We start from the raw sequence: 20,577 nt of genomic DNA on the forward strand, positions 1-20,577 counted from the left end.
CTAACCTTTATGGTTCCTTCAAATTCTACATTTATTTAAGATAATTCACAAAATGACATCAGCATAATTGCTTCTTTTAAACCACGGTTGAATTTGATTTATCGGTTCTTTTGGACACATTCCCTGAAGCAGAGATTATTATTCACCGATGGTTTCACATAAAATCTTGAAAGTTAAGAGGTGGATTCTTCCAGTTTAGCAAGAACAAGACAACTCCATACTCTATCTCAAGGTCACCTTAACCATCCCAGCTCCATGACTTATAACTTATTCCATAAACTTGAAACTGCATTTATTTAAGTTAAAGTGCCTAAAACTCAATGATCTTTGAGATTATAACATTGGAACAACATAAAAAGATCAAATTCTTCATTTTTGGTCCATCAAATTATCAAAGAATACATTTATATTGTGTAATATTTGAGTCCAGAATTCTCATATTCTTTTCACAGCCCTAACTTCCTGCTTTCATTTTAACCTCAAAATTTGCTTTTAATAGTTCATAATTAATATGGTAAATAAATTTAAATTTGAAACTGTGACATCACTCGAAAGCTTATTTCCTCCCTGGATGCTAAACCAGTTAGTGTGAAGTAGTTAATGGACTAAAATACAAACTATGCTATTTTCTTCTCAATAAAAGTGTCATTACTGTTGTATATACTGGTTCTCAGGAAAAGCATTATCATTTCATCTTCAGTTATTTAGAATCTATATAAATGATTCAACCTCTGAAATGGGACGAAAGAGAAAAATTAGGTAAACTTAAACTACGTGTCACCATAGTTGATGGGGTAGAATCTTTCTATAACAGATGTGTGGTCAGTGTCAGAGGCCAGTAATAAAGACTGGAATTACAATGTGCAGCCTGTACAAACTGTGTTTTATTTTGAAATATTATTTTTATTATATTCTTTTTCCTAATGAAATGGAGCAATAAAATCTGTATCACATGACAGAGAAGGGAGCAATTAAAATCTATCACTGTGTAACTGGTTAGCTAAACTCCTGAAGCTCTTTCCAGGATTCAAGATAATTAATTTGAAAACCAGACTCTCTTCCAATATCAGCATCTGTCTAACATCTTTGTTTAAGGTAAATTAAATTCTGACTCATTCCTGTTTAAAAAGAAAAGAAAATAAATTCAACCCTTCTCTCTGCTTATGCCTTCGCACCTAACCTGAGGCATTTTGATAAGTTTTCACACAATGAGAATACATTTTTTTAATTTTTAATTTTTCATTGTTTTTAGGTCCACACCTGTGGCATATGGAAGTTCCCAGGTCAGGTGTCAAATCAGATCGCAGCTGCTGGGCTGTACCATAGCCACAGCAATGCGGGATCCAAGCAGCATCTGTGACCTACATGATGGCTCACCGCAACGGTGGATCCTTAACCAGTGCACTGAGCAAGGCCAGGCGTCAAATCCGCATCCTATGGATACCAGTCAGGTTCATAACCCACTGAGCCACAACGGCATCTCCATAAATTTTATTTATTTATTTATTTTATAGCCACACTTACAGCACATGGAAGTTTTCATGCCAGGGATTGAATCTGAGCTGCAGCTGCAACCTACACTACAGCTGTGAAAATGCTGGACCTTTTAACCCACTATGCTGGGCCACATATCAAACCCATGCCTCTGTGCTACCCAAGCAGCTTCAGTCAGATCCTTAGCCCACCGGGCGACAATGAGAATGAATTTAAAAATTTTCACATTACTTTGTCTAAACAAAAAGCACCTATATCTATCAGTTGCACTTTTATCTAATGTTTTCTCCTCCCCTGCTTCTAAAGCCCAAGATAAGAGATAATTGAATAAGGTCAGATGTAGTATACTATAAAGTTTTCATGCAGCCACATATTGATAACTAAGTCAAATAAAAATTATATACACAAAGAAATGAGAACTTCATTTAAGGTATTAAAGTACTAAGTTATCTCCTTTGGCTCACTTACTTGTAAATCCTTAATCTCAACTAAATGAGCAATTGAAATGTGCTAACTTAATAGGTTAAATAACCTTACCCCAAATTTGCATTGTAACTTGTTAAATATGAATCATCGAGTTTAAAAAATAATTGAATTAATTATTTAGAATTTTAGAATTAATCTAAATTTAGGGCTTTATTTATATCAAGGGATTCACAACTTAAGTGAATTGATCTAATCAAAATCCTTATTAAACATTTATTATAAATTGGTCCCATTATTGTGAATAGTTCAAACACAATTCTGCTTAAGTGCTGGAATTATAAAAAATGTTAATTCTTTCTTTTATTTTTCTGAGTTTTCAAAAAAAATTAAATGAGTATATATAACTTGGTATTCTGAGAATAAAATATTTCTTTAAAAGGAAAGAACTCAAAAAAAATGAAAAATAAGAAAATAAAAAATAAATAAAAGGAAAGAACTCATTTCCTAAAGTCCTATATTTGAGGAGGCTGAATAATATAAAGTTAAGCTCACTGAGACATATATTATAGACTAGAATTATATTTCTTAAACTGAATAGTAAATATAAGAATAAATAGAAAGCAGTACATATGTAGCATGTGACAGTTTGACTCTTTAATGGTTGCTGACTAAAAACTGGTCAGGGGAAGAATTCAAGACAATGAGTTAATCTGTCTTGAAAGATGGCATATGACTTGGGTAGAAAAGAGTGAGAAGGAAGATATTTCATGGGAAAATTTTTACGGGGATGAAGGATACAAGGCAGAAAGTGAAAGTCTGAACATGAGTGTGGATGAGAGTGCCTGTGTAGTGTAACTGACAGAGAAAAGAAAAGATAGAGCTAGAGATAGGATATAGTAGAGATAAATTAGGTGATCCTGGGAGTTCCCACTGTGGCTCATTGGGTTATTAACCAAATAGTATCCATGAGGATGCAGGTTCAATCCCTGGCCTCTCTCAGTGTGAGTGTAGCATAGGTCACAAACATGGCTTGGATTCCCCATTGCTATGACTGTGGTGCAGGTCAGTAGCTGCAGCCCTGATTCGACCCCTTGCCTGGGAACTTTCATATTCTGAAGATGGCCCTAAAAAGCAAAAAAAAAAAAAAAAAAAAAAGAGAGAGATTATCCTTATATGTAGTAATTATGAGTAGGCATAATGTATTTTTTACTCCTTGAGGTCAGAAATCTGGTATAGTTTTACGATGTAACTCTTTACAAAATTATCAACTTTTTACAAAATAATCAAAATTTAATTATGATAATTTAATTATGTGACTAGGACTATAACTAGAAGTAAATCTAGAAAGACCAATGAGTTTCTTGTCAAAGGATCATAAAACTCATGGAATTCTATTTATTGCACCTATCGCCTTCTCCCAGTGTATCATATAAACACCAAAAATACACAGCATCTTAGAAATGAGAAGTGTTTAGAGATCACCTGACAATCCAGAAAACCCGATTGTTTCCTCACATAAATTCATGTGTAGCACACATGCCAGACTGCTGAAAGTGATCCTTATAGGGTTTTAAGAATCCTAAAACTTAGACCTCGCCCTCAAAAGATTTTCTTCCCAACGAAGGAGCTTCCACTTACACATGTGTATTTGCTTATAGATGCACTTAGCTTTGTTTGGGGGCCATATTTATATCTTCAAGTGATATGAATGGATACATGTATCAGATTTGTTACTTTTAGGAAAATGGTGAAGTACCTTTGACAAGGAATTTCTAGAATATAATTCAAAGACATATTCATGCCCAAGTCATATTTTCTGACATCAGATGATATATGTATTGACACAATTTAAGGGCACATAAACTGACGATAATGTGCCTGCTTTGATAACTTCATGGAGAACCAGGTGGTTCTATGTGTTTTTTTCCTATTGCACATTCTTCCGTGTCAGGCTTTTCTAAGAAAATTATAAACCTTGTATTAAAATCTGCTATTTCTCATCTATTACAAGACAAAAATAAAACACTAGACTAGTTGTTATACTCAAAAGCAAGTTATGTGAAATCTAATTTAATTACATGTTTTTAAAAAGCAATACAAAAGAAAATAATACTGCCTGCGCTTCAGTTGGCAGAGATGACAGATTAGTGGCAACACAAAAAGGTACATTACCAGAAACATTTTAATCATTCTTTTTCCATAAAAATAAAAACCACAAAACATATTAATATCTTCTAAATATAGGATATCTTCTAAATATATCTTCTAAATATAGGAAAAATAAATGTCTATTCCATAATCTGACTCTTCAGAATGGTATCAAAGTGATCACAAATAATGTAGTACATATGGAATCATTTAAAGTGGTTGTGGAAGTTTTATTTTATGGACAGAGATAAGGAAAACTACCTCAAATTCCCTTCAGAGTATTTCAAAGAAGTTAAATTGGAACTGATTCCAACATCACAATTTATTTGCTTGATACTAAGATTAGATTAAGAGATAGACAAAGAGGAGCCTGGACGTCACCAACATATAAAATTTCCTCAAAAGATAATAAAATAAATATGTGGTATGACTACTAAAGATCAGAGGGCTCCTGAGAGACCCCCAAAGTGACTCCTACTGGAAGGACTTGAATAGACCATCTAAGGCACTTGCTTAATGCAACTAAAAGCTGGTAGAATTTTCCTCCTTCCCTGTGACGTCTCTCTCCTTACCAAGTCATTTAGAACTTAACAAACCAAAGGAACTAACAGTAAAATCACAGGGAAAAGGAGTAAAAAGTTTCAGCAATATTAAACACAAGCCTTCTCAAGCTCCCCTCTGATCCTTTTCTACCAAGAACTAAAAAAGAATGCTCCATGTTGCTTTTTCTTTAACATCTAAACTCTTGGCTTCTAAAGTAAATTACTGGCTGCCTTGTAATAGCAACTGATTACTTCCACAGAATGGAGTTGTTTAAAACAAAGTCATTCTATGCTGCGTCTATTTAAATAGACACGTGTTTACTTTTCTTTGACCTCAGTTATTTGTATATACCTTAAATGAGTTTCTATATAGGTTACATTATTCATGCCATTAAATTACATTTTATTGAGTTTACCTGCCATCTCCTGAGGGAAAGAGCCAATTGTCAAGATTAAATAGCTTCCTTTATGGGATTTGCCAGTTTAAAAAAACAAAATGCTTAGCTTTTGCTAAAGCTGAATATTGAACTTTCCTGTAGGACAACAAAAAAATATAATCAGGGCCTTAATGCATATTCCCTATGGGTAAGTTATAGACTAGGAAGTACAATAGTGCTTCAGCAACTTAAAGTTGCTAACAAAAGGATGAGAGTGAGCAAAATCTTATATGAAATTTCATACATAAATTGAAAGCACTTATCTCTGTAGTTATATTTTTATATGACTATGTTTTCTAATTACAGTGCATACATTTTTTCCTTTAAAACAATGCTGATCTCTTGTCCTACCAAATAAAATATAGCAAATACTGAGATATATAATACAATTTTGAGTTAAGTAGTTCAACCTCATAATCCTCAAAATTTGAAAAAATAAAATCAACACTGGCTAATCATGGATATTGCTTTACATAGAATTTAGGTTAAAAGAAGTCTTGAGTTACAAAGTCCCCTACTAGTAGTTACCACTGATGAACCAAGAGGTTTTTCCCAGCAGAAAAAAATGAGCTCAACACTACTATTTCAGTGGTTCTTGTACACAGTTCTTTATTACTAATATGCAACATGTTAACAAGCCTACATCTTAGTTTTAGGCATACAAAAATTCCTGAAGGAAAAGAGGGAGGGCGTGAGAAGAGGAGGAGAAAAAGAAGGAGGGGGGAAGAAAGAGGAAGAAAAAGTGAGAAAAAAAAAGCAGAGAAAGAGGAGAAAAAGAGTAGCCTTCTGCTAGAAGCATAATTAAAGCATATTTTCCTCTTGCAAAATGAAACACTGAAAGCACCATATCCATTTTCAGATTTGCTCACGGTAATTGTGTACCATGGGTACCCGGCAATGTATATAAATCAATAAAGTATACTTTAATTCTTTGTGTTTTGCTTTTTCAAGATCATTCTTTTGTTGTGTTGATGAACTGTCAGTCCTATCACAGTCTTCATATACAATTCATATTTCAGAAGTTTCATATCCTAATTAACTATTAGGAATGGGTACTCTAATTTTTGTACTAATATGTACATTTTTGACTACAGGCTATCCTTTCTCCTGTAAAAAACTTTCAGTTAAAAAAAAAAAGGATTATGATTATTTTTCTTTGCTCTAATTTAACTATTGTTAATATTCTGCAGCCAAGAACTATAATGATTTTTGAGACAGTTAAATTATAGCATGATCAAAAGGCAAATATACCCTTACAACTTTAGGAATTTCGTTTTCTCTGTTTTGAATATTATTGCATCATTAGGTTTACAAATTATGTTTTATAATAGGTTTAGCACATGTTGACAGGCATCTGCCTAAGTGCACTTTTCTTCAGAAGAAGAATAAAATTTGATTATTAAATTTCAGCTCTAGAGTTTAAAAAAGGAAAACATTTCAATGAATAACTATGATTCAAAATTTGCATTGTTCCCTAAGGTGCTTAATGAAAAAATAAATAACTACTAATCGAGCAAGTTATAATGATATTGAGGAATAATATATTTCTTAATCTCTATTTTATTAACTTCATTGGAAAACAAACTAGAGAGTAAATAATTTGGCATTCTATTTTAATCTGTGGTGTTATCTAGATTTTACATGCAAAGCAAGACAAATTAGAAAATTTGAGGGTACTCTAGCAATCTCTACACTGAAAAGAAAACCATTGTATGCTATATTGAGTGACTGGTGTGTAGGGGTGAAAAACATTTCTCTTTTTTCACTTCTATGGTTTTTGGTTTGATAATTAAATTGAAAAGAATAGATTAATGGGAGAAAAACAAATTTAATTTTGTATGTATGGGGCATAAAGAATGAGCATGCTTCTGGTCCAATCTAATAAAACATAAAAGCAGGACCTGGAAGGATGAATCTGTTTCCAAATAACTTAACAGCATTCTGGAACAAGACTCAAGAACAATTTTAGAAATCTAAAACTACGTTACCCGACAATGTAAATGTCACAATTCATGCCACCCAATAAAAAAATTATTAGGCAATGAGTCAGGAAAGCATAACCCATAATGAGAAGAATTTCAGGCAATCTAAACTGAGCAAGAAATGTCACAGATGATTGAATTAATGGATAAGGATGTTAAATAAATTATTACAGTTGTATTTCATCTTTAAAAATATAGAGGAATAACTGAACATATTAATCATAGATACAGGATGTATAGCAAAGACATAAATCAGATTTCTAGGGTTTGGATTTTTTCTCAATAAGCCATTTTCATAGAATTAGAACAATAATTTTACATAAGCTTATAGTGTCCAATAGAGTAGCTCTTGGTCATTTGTAGAAATTATCAAATGTGACTAGTCCAAATGGTTATGTGCTACACAAATCACACACTAGATTTTTAAAGACTTAGTTGAAAGATATTATAAAATTTTAAATTAGTATTTTTATGTTGTTTAGATATTTATTGAAATATAATTAATTTACAGTGATGTATTAGTTTCAGGTGTATAGTAAAGTGATTCAGTTATACCTATATATGGTATACATTTTTTTTACATTCTCATCCATTATAGGTTATTACAAGATATTGAGTATACTTTCCCAGGCCATACAGTAGATCTTTGTTAGTTATCTCTTGTATTATCCCTATAGTATTGCATATATTTTAATCCCAATCTCCCCTTTGAAAACCATAAGTTACTTCTCTGAGAGGCTATTTCTGTTTTGTAAATAAGTTCATTTGTATTCTTTTTGTAGATTCCACATATAAGCAATATTATATGATACTTGTCTTTCTCTAACTTCACTTAGTATGATAATCTCTAGTACATTATAATTATTATGTACTTAAATGGTATTATTGATATTGGGTTAAATAGAATATCTTATTAAATTAACTTCACCTTTTATTATTTTTAATGGCTATTATAAAATTTTAAACTACCTATGTATGTGTATGTGTGGCTTACACTATATTTCCAGTGAATACCACTGGTCCCAAAGACACAGAAACTGAGTCCTAGAGAAGGAAAGTTACCTATCCACAATCACTAGGAAAGATGGTGCAAGGGATGATACCAAATTCAAGTCACCAGACTACACATTCAACCAGGGATCCTCTTGATACTGTTCTTTAGTGAGGATTTCCAATTTGAAGAAGCACACACACTGTATACTGTGACATGCAGATATGAAGGACCTGAAAGAAAGGCCCGGGTGCTCTTTGGTAGAAATTACTCCCTGTGTAATTATTATTTTAGTTTTCCAATTTATTTGTTTTTAATGTGTATCTGTTAGCCTGAGATAATTATGGCCTTATTAAAAATCTCTTTTGTGCAGATGTGTTGTAAAATTTTCATAACAGAAACAAAAAAGGCTGTAAAACCAGTGTAAACTGTGGCAACAAAATTTTTGGTGATAAAGCATCATTAAGGGATTAGTGCAAATTAGTTTTGAGTTAACACTAGGTGCAAAGTGGCTAGAATTACATCTTCTGAAAGAAATTGTCCACATGAGTCATATTTGCAGATTTATGAATATTCCTCAAGTATATCCTTTTCTTGGCCAGGGAAGTCAGAAATCTCTGGAGAAAAATCAGATCTCCTTCCTAGAAAATGTATACACACAAAACCTTTGAAATTGCAAACAATTGCAATTTTATTCAATTGCAAAGGTCTTATTCCAACCCCTGTCTTCTGACTTTTAGATTCCTGAGATTTAGGTTAAGAACCTCTTCATCCTACCTTAGTGCCCTTACTCACCAAGTCTAAGTGATAAGTATCTGGTTAGAGGTACATTATATGACTTTATTTTTTTTTTCTGTTTGATGCCTAAAGATGATCGAGGAGTTCCCATCGTGGCTCAGTGGTTAACGAATCTGACTAGGAATCATGAGGTTTCAGGTTCGATTCCTGGCCTTGCTCAGTGGGTTAAGGATCCGGCATTGCCATGAGCTGTGGTGTAGGTCATAGAATCAGATCCCTAATTGCTGTGACTGTGGCATAGGTCGGTGGCTACAGCTCCGATTAGACCCCTCCCCTGGGAACCTCCATATGCCACAGGCCTAGAATAGGCAAAATGACAAAAAAAAAATAAAAAAAAAAGATTGAAATAACTACATAGAATAGTCTCTGCCCTAATATTATTGTTTTTTTCTTTTTATTTATTTTTTCATTATTATGATTATTAAAGTATAGTTGATTTACAATGTTTCATCAAGTTCTGTTGTACAATAGAGTGATCCAATCATACACACATTTCCCTAGGCTGTACAGTAGGATCCCATTGCCCATCCACTCCAGATATAACAGTCTACAACCCCAGAACCCCCCAAAATGCCTGTCCCTCCCACTCCCTCACCTTTCCCCCCACCCTGGAGCCCCAAGTCTGCTCTTCTTGGACATTCTCTGTTTCTATTTTTGTTTGTTTGTTTTGTTATTTTTAGATAGGATCATCTGTTACATATAATAGATTCCGCAAATAGGTGATATCATCTGGTATTTGTTTTTTTCTTTCTGGCTTACTTCACTTACTGTGAGAGTCTCTAGCTCAATTCATGTTGCTGCAAATGGCATTATTTTGCCTTTTTATGGCTGAATAATATTCCATTGTATATATGTACTGCATCTTCTTAATCCATTTATCTGTCAATGGACATTTAGGTTGTCCTAATATCATTGTTAAGAGAAACTGAAAAAAAAAAATTTTACTAATTTTAAAAGAAAAGAAGCAAGCTGGAAAGGATATATTAATATCACACAAAGTAAATTGCAAAAGAAGGAATATTATCAGTGATGTGAGGGAAGTTTCATAGTAATAAAAGTGGTCAATTAACCAGGAAAACAAACCTAAAAATATTTGCCTCTCAAAAAGGTACTTAAAATATGAAGAGAAAAAATTGTCAGTACTAAACTCTAAATCCATAGCTGGGGATTTTTATAAGAATATAAAAACTTTGAATTACATTAGCATAGAAATTTAACTGACATCTATGAAATACTTAATACACCAAATGCAAACACACACATATATATTCTTTTCAAGTTTATACATCAAAATAGATCATATGCTGGAAAATAAAGTATGTATCAATATATTTTACATAATTAAAATCATAGAGAATATATTCTGTAGAAAAAGATTAATCAAATAAGAAATCAATAGCAAAAAGATATCAGAATAATTCCCAAAAATTGGAAAATAAGTAGAACACTTCTAAAAAACCATAGGTCAAAGGAGAAATCAAACAAAAACAGGCAACATTTCAACATAAATTAGAACAAACAAAAATATCAAAATTTATGGGGAAAGGTTAAAGCAATGTTTAGGGGAAAATATATACTCCATGTTCTGGTGGCCTAGCAGTTAAGGATCTGGCATTGTCACTACTGTAGTTCAGGTCACTGCTGTGCAATGGCTTTGATCTGGCCTGGGGACTTCCACATGCCAAGGCTGTGCCCCAAAATAAAAAACAAAGAACAAACAAAAAAATCCCACTAAGTACCAACTAATTCACTGCCATATTCTATTAAGCATTTAAGAAAGAAATGATACTAATCCTATAAAAATTCTATAAGGAAATAGAAAAGAATATATCACTTTCCAAATTATTTTCTGAAACCAATATAACATGGACACCAAACTATGAAAGAATATTAAAACATAATAAACCTATATACCAATACTCCTCATTAATATAACACAAAATTTAACAAAATTTATTAAAAAATTTTAATTTATTATAAAATCTAGCAATATATGTAGATATAAATAAGATATTTTGACCAAATTGAGTTCATCCCAGGAATGCAAAGCTGTTTCCACATTCAAATATCAATCTATATAATTCACCATAATAACAGTGTAAATGAAAATATATATGATTATCATACTAGATGCAATAAATATTAAAATTTAATACCCATTCACAAAGAACCAGCAAAAATAAGAAAAAAAAAGGGTCTTTCTCAGTCTGAAAAGGGGCATTTACAGCTAACAGCATAATTAATTGTGAAGTATTAAATTATTTCCCCCGAGACTGAGAAAGACAAGGGCGTCCATATTCCTCACTTCTGTTCAGAACTTTATTGTTAGTCTGGACAGTGAAATAGGGCAAGAAAAAATTGAAAATAATACTTGAAAAGAAAATACACAATTGTGTTTATTCCTAGACATGTAGCAAGGTTGAAGGGTACAAAATAAATATTCAATATTTTATCATATTTCTAAAAATTGGAACAACAAACAATTGGAAATAATTTAAAACATGCCATTTGCAATTGCACCAAAACATATAAAATGTATTGGATTAAATTTAATCATAAATCTGTTTAAGTCTGATTCACTGAAAATTATAAAACATTGCAGAGAGAAATTAAAGATGATCTTTGTAAATAGAAAGTTGAATCAGGCTCATTACTTGGAGGATTTATAATAAAGTGTCAGTTCTTCTAGAACTTTCCCTGTTGTGATCTAAATCAATCTCCAACAGATTTTCTGTACTAGCTAATAAACTGATTCTAAAGTAAATGTAGATATATTATACAAATAAGTTAGAAAAATCAAAACATTTTGAAAAAGAACAAATTTTAGGCCTTGTTCCAAATTATTTTCTGCAAATGATTTCTAGGATTTCTATAAAATATATTAAAATATAATCTGAAAAATTATCAGAAAGATATACAAATTATATGTCAATGAAACAAAATCATAATTCCAGATATAGACCCTCACAATTATGGTCAAATGTTTTTTAGCAAAGGTCCTGATTCAATGCAAGGGAAAAAATTGTTTTTTAGCAAATCATGTGGAAATTATTTACTGGGTTTCCAAATGAAAAAACAAAACAAACAATCCAAAAATCTTTATCCCTATTTCATATCAAACACAAAAAAAGTCTTAACTTGAGTTGAATCACAGACCTAAACATAAAAGCTAAAACAATGACGTTTCTAGAAGTGGTATACAAAATAGTTTAATAAACTTGTGATATGCAAAAATTTGTTAGGAAGAAAAAAACACTATTTAAAGATGATACATTAAACTTCCTTAAAATGAAAAAAAATCTGCTTTGCAAAGGGCACAGTAAATACAATGAAAAGGCAAGCTGCAGACTAGGGTTGCTAAAATTAAAACTATTGTCAATGATGTGGAACAGCTAGGTTGCTCATACCTCGCTGGTACACCACAGCCAAAGAAACACGGGCCTGAGCGGCATCTGTGACCTACACCACAGCTCACTGCAAGCAGGATCCTTAACGCACTGAGAGAGGCCAGGAATTGAACCTGCTTGCTTCCTCATGGATACTAGTTTGGTTCATTACCACTAAGCCACTAGGAGCTCCTGGTGCACTTACTTTTAAAAACAGATGGCCTGTGTTTCATAATGTTAAACTATACCTGGTTTATTCATAATATACATATTATACATATATAAACAAACATATATATGTGTATACACATTCACGCATACTTGAGAGAATTAAAAACAAATATCCAAAAAAAGATTTACAAGACTGTAAATCTTTAGTTTAGAAAAGGCAGCTTGGTTGGAAGCAATTCAAATGCAGGTGGACTTAGTAAAAGAATAAAACAAATTGTGGTTTATTCATACAATGTAGTATTACTCAGCTCTGAAAAAGAGTAAACTACTTATTCAAAAACGTGGCTAAAGCTGAGACATTTTACTAAGTAAAAGAAGCTGGAGACAAAGCAAATATACTGTATAACTGCATTTATAAAAATTTAAAGAACAGACTAATTTATGGTAATAGAAATAAGAAAAGTGTTTACTTTTGAGGGGGCTGTTGCTTAAAAAGGGGCGCTCAGGGAATTTCTGGAGAGTTGTAAATATTCTGTATCTTAATTTTCATATATTTGCCAAAACTAATTGAGCTGTACACTCAAAATTTGCATAATTTTAACATGTAAATAATACCTCTAAAAAGTCCCATCTGGACTCCGAGAGGGAGCATCTAAATGTGTTTCTAGCTATAAGTGATCTCATATGCTGTTTGTTCAGTTCACCACTTAGCCTCCGGTGCAAGTTAAAACAGGTCATTTCATTTCTGGGATCCATAATTTTTTTTTTTCTTTTGTACAAGCTTTAGGGTATCCCAGAACCTATTTGCTTTCTCTGGCTGGCTACATCCTAAAATAGGACACCTGTATTGGGAGACCACTGTAAGGGCATTTTGGGGGAATAATTTCCTCCTTGTATCTCGAATCCAGTCCACTTCTTTGGTCTCTGTTCCCCGCAGAACATATGCTCACCACTATGAGGGCTGCAGAAACACGTTATCTTTGGTAAGAAAAATCTTTTGTCCCGGCACAGGAGACAGTCCTGAGACTTCTTCCATAGGGCCTTTGCTGCTGCAGTAGATCAGATTCCTAATCATAGAAACCCTCTAATGGAGGAAGCTGCATAATGCTAAACTGTGGGTTTGGTCCCAAGTGACCTGCGGTAGGACCGACCTCGCATCCTCTGCACGAGGTCACTCACGCTCCTGGACTCACCTGCTGCTGGGGACCAGCGCCCCAGGCAGGAGAAGAAGCAAGTAGTGTGCTGGACTGAACTACATGTTGTCGCCTGTCGGGCTTGCCCCAGTCTTCCCACTCCCTCCTCTCAGAGGGTCCCATCGCTCCTCTGTGCCCTATGCTTGGCCAACGATGCTCACTCTCCAGCGGTGGGGTGGACAGAGACGACCAAGTGAGCTAAGCCTCACTTGCAAACCGGGAGCTGGGAATCCGCTCGGGAGTGATGTCACTGGGGCCTAGGAGAGCCCAGCCAGGGAATGTTTGCCGCAGCTGCTCGCAAGCCAGTAAGGCGCGTGGTCTCTGGAAATGGAGGGGGTCCCCAGCGATGGCCCCACGCGCTCATGTCACAGGGCTGTGTTCTGGTCACGCGGTTGCACACCCGCGCGTGGCTTATCCTTTATTCCCTCTACTCCGGAGGACTGAGAGGGCCGGAGTAGGGGGAAAGGGTGGGAGGGAAGAAGAGATCTAATCTGTCAGTGTTTGAACCCGGGTACTTGACAGTACGTGAGACTGAATTCACTGGGAATCTATCAGACGCTCAGAGGCGCAGGAAATTTTCTCTCACCTGATGACACAGTCTTTGGAAGAACAGTTTTCTAAAATACTGTTTTTTATTAAAAATGGGTAGTGATTTGCCTGAGACAGGCACAAAAGTGGGTGAAGAAATTGAGGAGCACAAGTGAAACGTATCCAGAAATGTAAACTGAGGCAAAACTCGATAACTTTGAGGCATTTTCTCAGGTAAGGCTCATCACGTAGAAATAATTGAACGAAAGTACACCAACAGTTAACTCTGGTGGGATCGCAGGATTGGGGATATTATGTTTTATATCTTTAAAAAAATCTGATCCTAATTTCCTATATAAAAAAAAAATCCAGCACTTAATGACCTTTAATTTGAAGGAATGAATGCATGAATGAACAAAAAATTAAAAATAAATGAATTTGAAAAAATAAATCCAGTCTCTCTTTTTTTCCTGTCAAGTTGTTATTTGTTGGAGGAAGTGTACATCCTCTCCTTTTCAAAGCTTTATTTTGGAGAGGAGCATTTTTGTTAACCATTGTTTTCTGTCTTTTAATAAGATTTCAGTTTAAAACATAACTACAGACCAACATACACCTTTCATAACCCAGACCGTTAAAATATATGAGTCGTTTTGAAAGCTTGATACCTGCTTTTGGGTAACAGCAGAATTCACAGGAGATATAAGTAGGCATTTACAAATGAACTCACATATGAACTGCATGTTATTTGGGAGAAAAAAAATGACAGCACACTGTTTAAAAACAAACACTCTGAAAACTTCTACTTCCAGAAGATGGACATTTCATATTTATTTACATTTAAATGTACGTTTTGATGTACCTTTAGATGTATTTTCTCTATTCTCACTAAATATAAATACAAATCCTATACATTATGCATAAGAGAAACATAAGACTTTTAAAGGCAGAGACTAATAAAGAACTGTCAGGAGGGAGATCTTTGCTGTGATGAAATAATTCTGTAACTTGATTGCAGTTGTAGTCACACCAATCTCTCCATGTGATTAAAGTGAGATGGTACTTGGATTAGTTTCATGTGGTGCAGAAACAAATTACCACAAACTGGGAGGCTTAAAACAGCATATATCTATTTTCTCTCTCAGTTCTGGAGGATGGAAGTCCAAATTTAGTGTCACTGGGCTGAAATGCAGGTGTTGGCAAGACTGCACTCCCTTCAGGTTCAAAGGGAGAACTCATTACTTGTCTCTTCCAGTTTCTGCTGTCAGTCAGCACTCCTTGGTTTCTGATCCCATCTCTTTTGCTTGTTTTTCACCATTGCTTGCTCCTCTCTTTCTGTAGATAATCACCCTTGATTTCTTTCTACCCTGTATAATCCAAGATAAACTCCTTCAAGAACCTTAACTTAATCCCATTGTTTGCATAAATTTGTAATAGATAATTCTTGCTCCATAAAATGATATTTTCAGATTTGGGGGATTAGGAACTGAATATATATCTGGGAGGTAATTTTTAAAAATCTACCACAAGGCCATACACACACACACACACACACACACACACACACACACACACACTATACGCATGTCAAATTCCTGGTTTTGATATTGTAGAACACTAACGTAAGATGAGGCCATTAAGGAAAATTGGGTGATAGGTACACAGCCCAACTTTGTGATATCTTTCAAGTTGATGTAAAAATATCATTACTTCAAAATAAAAAAGCAAAAGCAAAGCAAAGCACAAAACAGAAGTATGTCTGTAAGATTAAAAAAATTCATGTTTGGGCTGTATGTCAGTTTTGGTACCCGTACCACACTGTCTTGATGACTGTGGCTTTGTAATATTGCCTGAAGTCTGGGAGAGTTATGCCTCCTGCTTGGCTTTTGTTCCTCAGAATTGCTTTGGTAATTCTGGGTCTTTTGTGGTTCCATATAAAATTTTGAGATTGTTGGTTCTAGTTCTGTGAAATATGTCGTGGGTTATTTGATAGGGATTGCACTGACTCTGTAGATTGCTTTGGGTAGTACAGTCATTTTTACAATATTAATTTTTCCAAGCCAGGGGCATGAAATATCTTTTCATTTCATTACATCTTCTTTAATTTCCTTGATGAATGTTTTATAGTTCTTGGTATATACGTCCTTTACCGCCCTGGTCAGGTGTATTCCCAGGTATTTGATTTTTTGTGGTGCAATTTTAAAAGGTTCTGTAATTTTGTATTGCTTTTCTAATATTTCATTGTTAGTATACAGAAATGTGACTGATTTCTAAGTCTTCTATCCTGCTACTTTGCTGAATTTGTTAATCAGTTCAAGCAGTTTTTGGGTTGAGTCCTCAAGATTTTCTATGTATAGTATCATGTCATCTGCATACAGTGACAGTTTTAACTCTTCTCTTCCTATTTGGATGCCTTTTATTTCTTTTGTTTGACTGATTGCTGTGGCTAGGACTCCCAGTACTATGTCGAATAACAGAGTAGACATCCTTGTCTTGTTCCAGATCTTAGTAGGAAGGCTTTTAGCTTTTCTCCACTGAGTATTATATTTGCTGTGGGTTTATCATAAGTGGCTTTAATTATGTTAAGGAATGTTCCCTCTATACCCCCTTTGGTAAGAGTTTTGATCATGAACGGATGTTGGACTTTGTCAAATGCTTTCTCTGCATCTATTGGGATGATCATGTGGTTTTTGACTTTTCTTTTGTTAATGTGGTATATGACACTGATTGATTTGCGTAGCCAATGGAACAGAATAGAGAACCCAGAAATAAACCCAGGCACCTATGGTCAATTAATCTTTGACAGGGAAGCAAGAATATAAAATGGGAAAAAAGACAGTCTTTTCAACAATTATTGCTGGGAAACCTGGACAGCTGCATGCAAATCAATGAAACTAGAACACACCCTCACACCATGCACAAAATAAACTCAAAATGGCTGAAAGACTTAAATATAAGACATGACACCATCAAACTGCTGGAAGAGAACATAGGCTAAACATTCTCTGACATTAACCTTATGAATATTTTCTCAGGTCAGTCTCCCAAAGCAACAGAAATAAAAGCAAAAATAAACCAGTGGGACCTCATCAAACTGTCAAGCTTTGGCACAGCAAAGGAAACCACAAAGAAAACAAAAAGACAACTTACAGAATGGGATAAAATCGTTTCAAATGATGCAGCTGACAAGGGCCTAATCTCTAAAATATACAGGCAACTTATACAACTCAACAAACAGCAAAAAAGCCAACAACCCAATGGAAAAATGGGCAAAGTATCTGAAGGTCATTTTTCCAAGGAAGATATACAGATGGCCAACAAGCACATGAAAAAATGCTCAACATCCCTGATTATTAGAGAAATCCAAATCAAATCTACAACGAGATACCACCTCACACCAGTCAGAATGTCCATCATAAATAAGTCAACAAATAACAATTGCTGGAGGGGGTGTGGAGAAAAAGGAACCCTCCTGCACTGTTGGTGGGAATGTAAGCTGGTACAACCACTATGGAGAACAGTATGGAGGTACCTTAGAAAACTATACATAGAACTGCCGTATGACCCAGCAACCCCACTCTTGGATATATATCTGGACAATACTCTCCTTAAAAAAGACAAATGCACCCACATGTTCATTGCAGCACTATTCACAATAGCCAAGACATGGAAACAACCCATATGTCCATTAACAGATGATTGGATTAGGAAGATGTGGTACATTTACACAATGGAATAGTATTCAGCCATAAAAAAAGAATGAAGTAATGCCATTTGCAGCAACATGGCTGGAACTAGAGACTCTCATCCTGAGTGAAGTAAGTCAGAACAACAAAGACAAATACCATATGATAGCCCTTATATCTGAAATCTAATATACAGCACAAATGAACCTTTCCACAGAACATTTCCACAGAAAGGAAAATCATGGACATGGACTCATGAAATTAGAACATCCAAATAAATGTGCCTCTGCATGTACTATTGAAGTGAAAACTGAAGTCTCAAGTAAAGTCCCACCCAAAGGTTCTTTCACAAAAACATCATTATCAGCAAATATCTGATGCCCAAGTAGTTTTATATGAGTAAGAAAGAACAGAGTTAGTGTAGTGTGCTTGTGTATATATGTACATACATATATGTGTACTTTTATATATTTGCAACTTAATGTGTATATATTTATGTGTGTTTATATATGCATAATATATAAATATATACACTATACAAATTATATATGTAATGGTCACCTAAAATACATTTTTTCTCTTCCCTATCCATTCTACGTTATCTTATTTCTAAAATCAACATTGATTTTCCTTTGAGGAAAAATAATCCTTATATTTCTTAGTAACTCTGTTTTTTGTTTGTTTTTGTTTTTGTTAGCTGTTCTTGTGGGGATTTTTTTATATAGAATGATTTTTATTTTTTTTCCATTATAGCTGGTTTACAATGTTCTGTCAACTTTCTATTGTATAGCATGGTGACCTATTTACACATACATATATACATTCTTTTTTCTCACATTTAATCAAGGCATGATTGACAAATAAAAACTATATGTTTTTGTCATAAAATATTATTTTTAAAGGTATATGATGTGATTATTTAATATGCAGACACATTGGGAAAAGATTACCACCAGTCAAGTTAATTAATATATCCATTACTTTATATAGTTACCATTTTTTGTGTATGTGTGGTGAGAACACTCAAGATCTACTTTTTCAGCAATTTTCAAATATATGATACAGTATTATTAACTGTAAGCACCATACTGTACATTAGACCATTTTGTGTTTTAAATGGGGTTAAAAATACTGCCAATTTGTAGAGGTACATGTGTGCCTCAAGCCTGGCCAATTAGCATGTATTATCTCAAACCATAAAGATAGGGTCAGGTATAGACCTTTATGAGAATCCTATAAAATATAATGTGTATAGATTTATAGTACAAAAGCCCACATAAAATATCTCATCAGCCTTTAAAGATTTTCCAGACCACATTGAAAATTGCATTTCACTCTATTCTTTCTGGATTCTGTGAAATTTGAAAGTAATGTCCAGTCCATTTCACTTTTTTCCACTCTTTATAACTTGTGATTTCACCACCAAGACAAACCTTGTGTTCATTCAATTAGCGTGCTTAAAGTTCAATTACCATATTTAATCTTATCTTGAAGTTTAGGTGTTTTTGTATGATCTTTAGTTTGAGATGAAAAATATTGGGATTTCTTATGTTTCTACACATTACCTCGTTGGATTATCAAAGGCGCATTTCTGTTTATTGTACATTAGCCTATCAAGTGATTTGTAAAATCCATGCAACATTTAAGTCTGAATGTACATCAGGTCTTTATTTTTTATTTGATTATATGTCTCACTGTACTTCATTTCCATGCTGTCTAAGGAAATCAGGCTGACCATAAATAGCTACCTGGAGTTATATTGAGATATCAGCCAATTCATGGAAAAATCATAAGAGTCAAATGGGGAATGTATCTCTACAAAAAGAACTGATTGAATAAGCTTTTGGTTAAAATTGAATTCAAATGTAGTTGACAATAAAACATGGCCTTTATGCAGGACATAAAAGCAAGTAGTATTATACTGTATGGAAAATGAAGCATAGGAGGATAAAGCAATATCCCAAAGTCACCCTGAATCATGTTCAGTGAGCTGGGATTGTGATACAGAATAATGAAATTCAATTTATTGGTCTTACTACTGTAACCCCTCTGCAAGCATCCTTTTTATTGAGTACTCCCATGTGTTAAGCATTGTACTAGGTATTATGAGGCCTACAAGTATTAATAAAATGGAGCAACTCACAACATATTAGCTACCTGAAATACTTTGCTTTCCCTCCTTTCTTCATTTGAACATGAACTGTTTAAAAATACATTAATTTAAGCATATATGTTCAATTTGCCTCCTCATTCCATTTCTATATGAGAAATGCTATAATTTTTTATAGTTGATTTCAAAACAGTATGCTAGTAATATAGAAATATCTTTTCTAGAGAGAACAAAAGCTCTGGAGGGAGAATACTGAGTGGAATTGGGTTCAGGATCACAGACCATATTAGCACAAAGTACTGAATAAGTTATTCCCTCAAAGAAGTATGTATTAGGAGTTCCTCTGTGGCTCAGCAGGTTGAAGACTCAGTGTTATCACTGCTATGTCTCAGGTTTGATCCCTGGCCCCAGAACTTCCACATGCCATAGGCATGACCAAAAAAGAAAGAAAAGAAAAAGTATGTATTATAGAAATTCATTATTTTGATTATTTTAATTTTGTAATATTCTGATAGGGTGTAGTGTTTTAAATGATAAATGTTCAACATGAGTGAAAATATTTTATGTCAGAGGAAAAAGACTGTGACTTAGCGTGTATGAGTTCTGCTCTGTGGTTAGCCGAGTAAAAACCTTTCACATTTCCTAAATAGCTTAAAGGTGACTTAAGCCTCCTAACACTTGTGAAATT

The 20,577-nt window shown here is 33.9% G+C and overlaps 1 long non-coding RNA gene across 2 annotated transcripts in view; it reads left to right on the plus strand.

Annotated features, from left to right (window-relative positions):
* The window catches only part of LOC106509395 (uncharacterized), a 707,614-nt gene that overhangs the window by 502,887 nt on the left and 184,150 nt on the right, over window positions 1–20,577 (plus strand). The window lies entirely within an intron of this gene.

The sequence above is a fragment of the Sus scrofa genome, chromosome 2 (assembly GCF_054392235.1).
Source record: "Sus scrofa isolate SSC_HxYL_T2T_F1_AM1 chromosome 2, Sscrofa_HxYL_maternal_Yorkshire_Landrace_v2.0, whole genome shotgun sequence".
Classification (NCBI taxonomy): Eukaryota; Metazoa; Chordata; class Mammalia; order Artiodactyla; family Suidae; genus Sus; species Sus scrofa.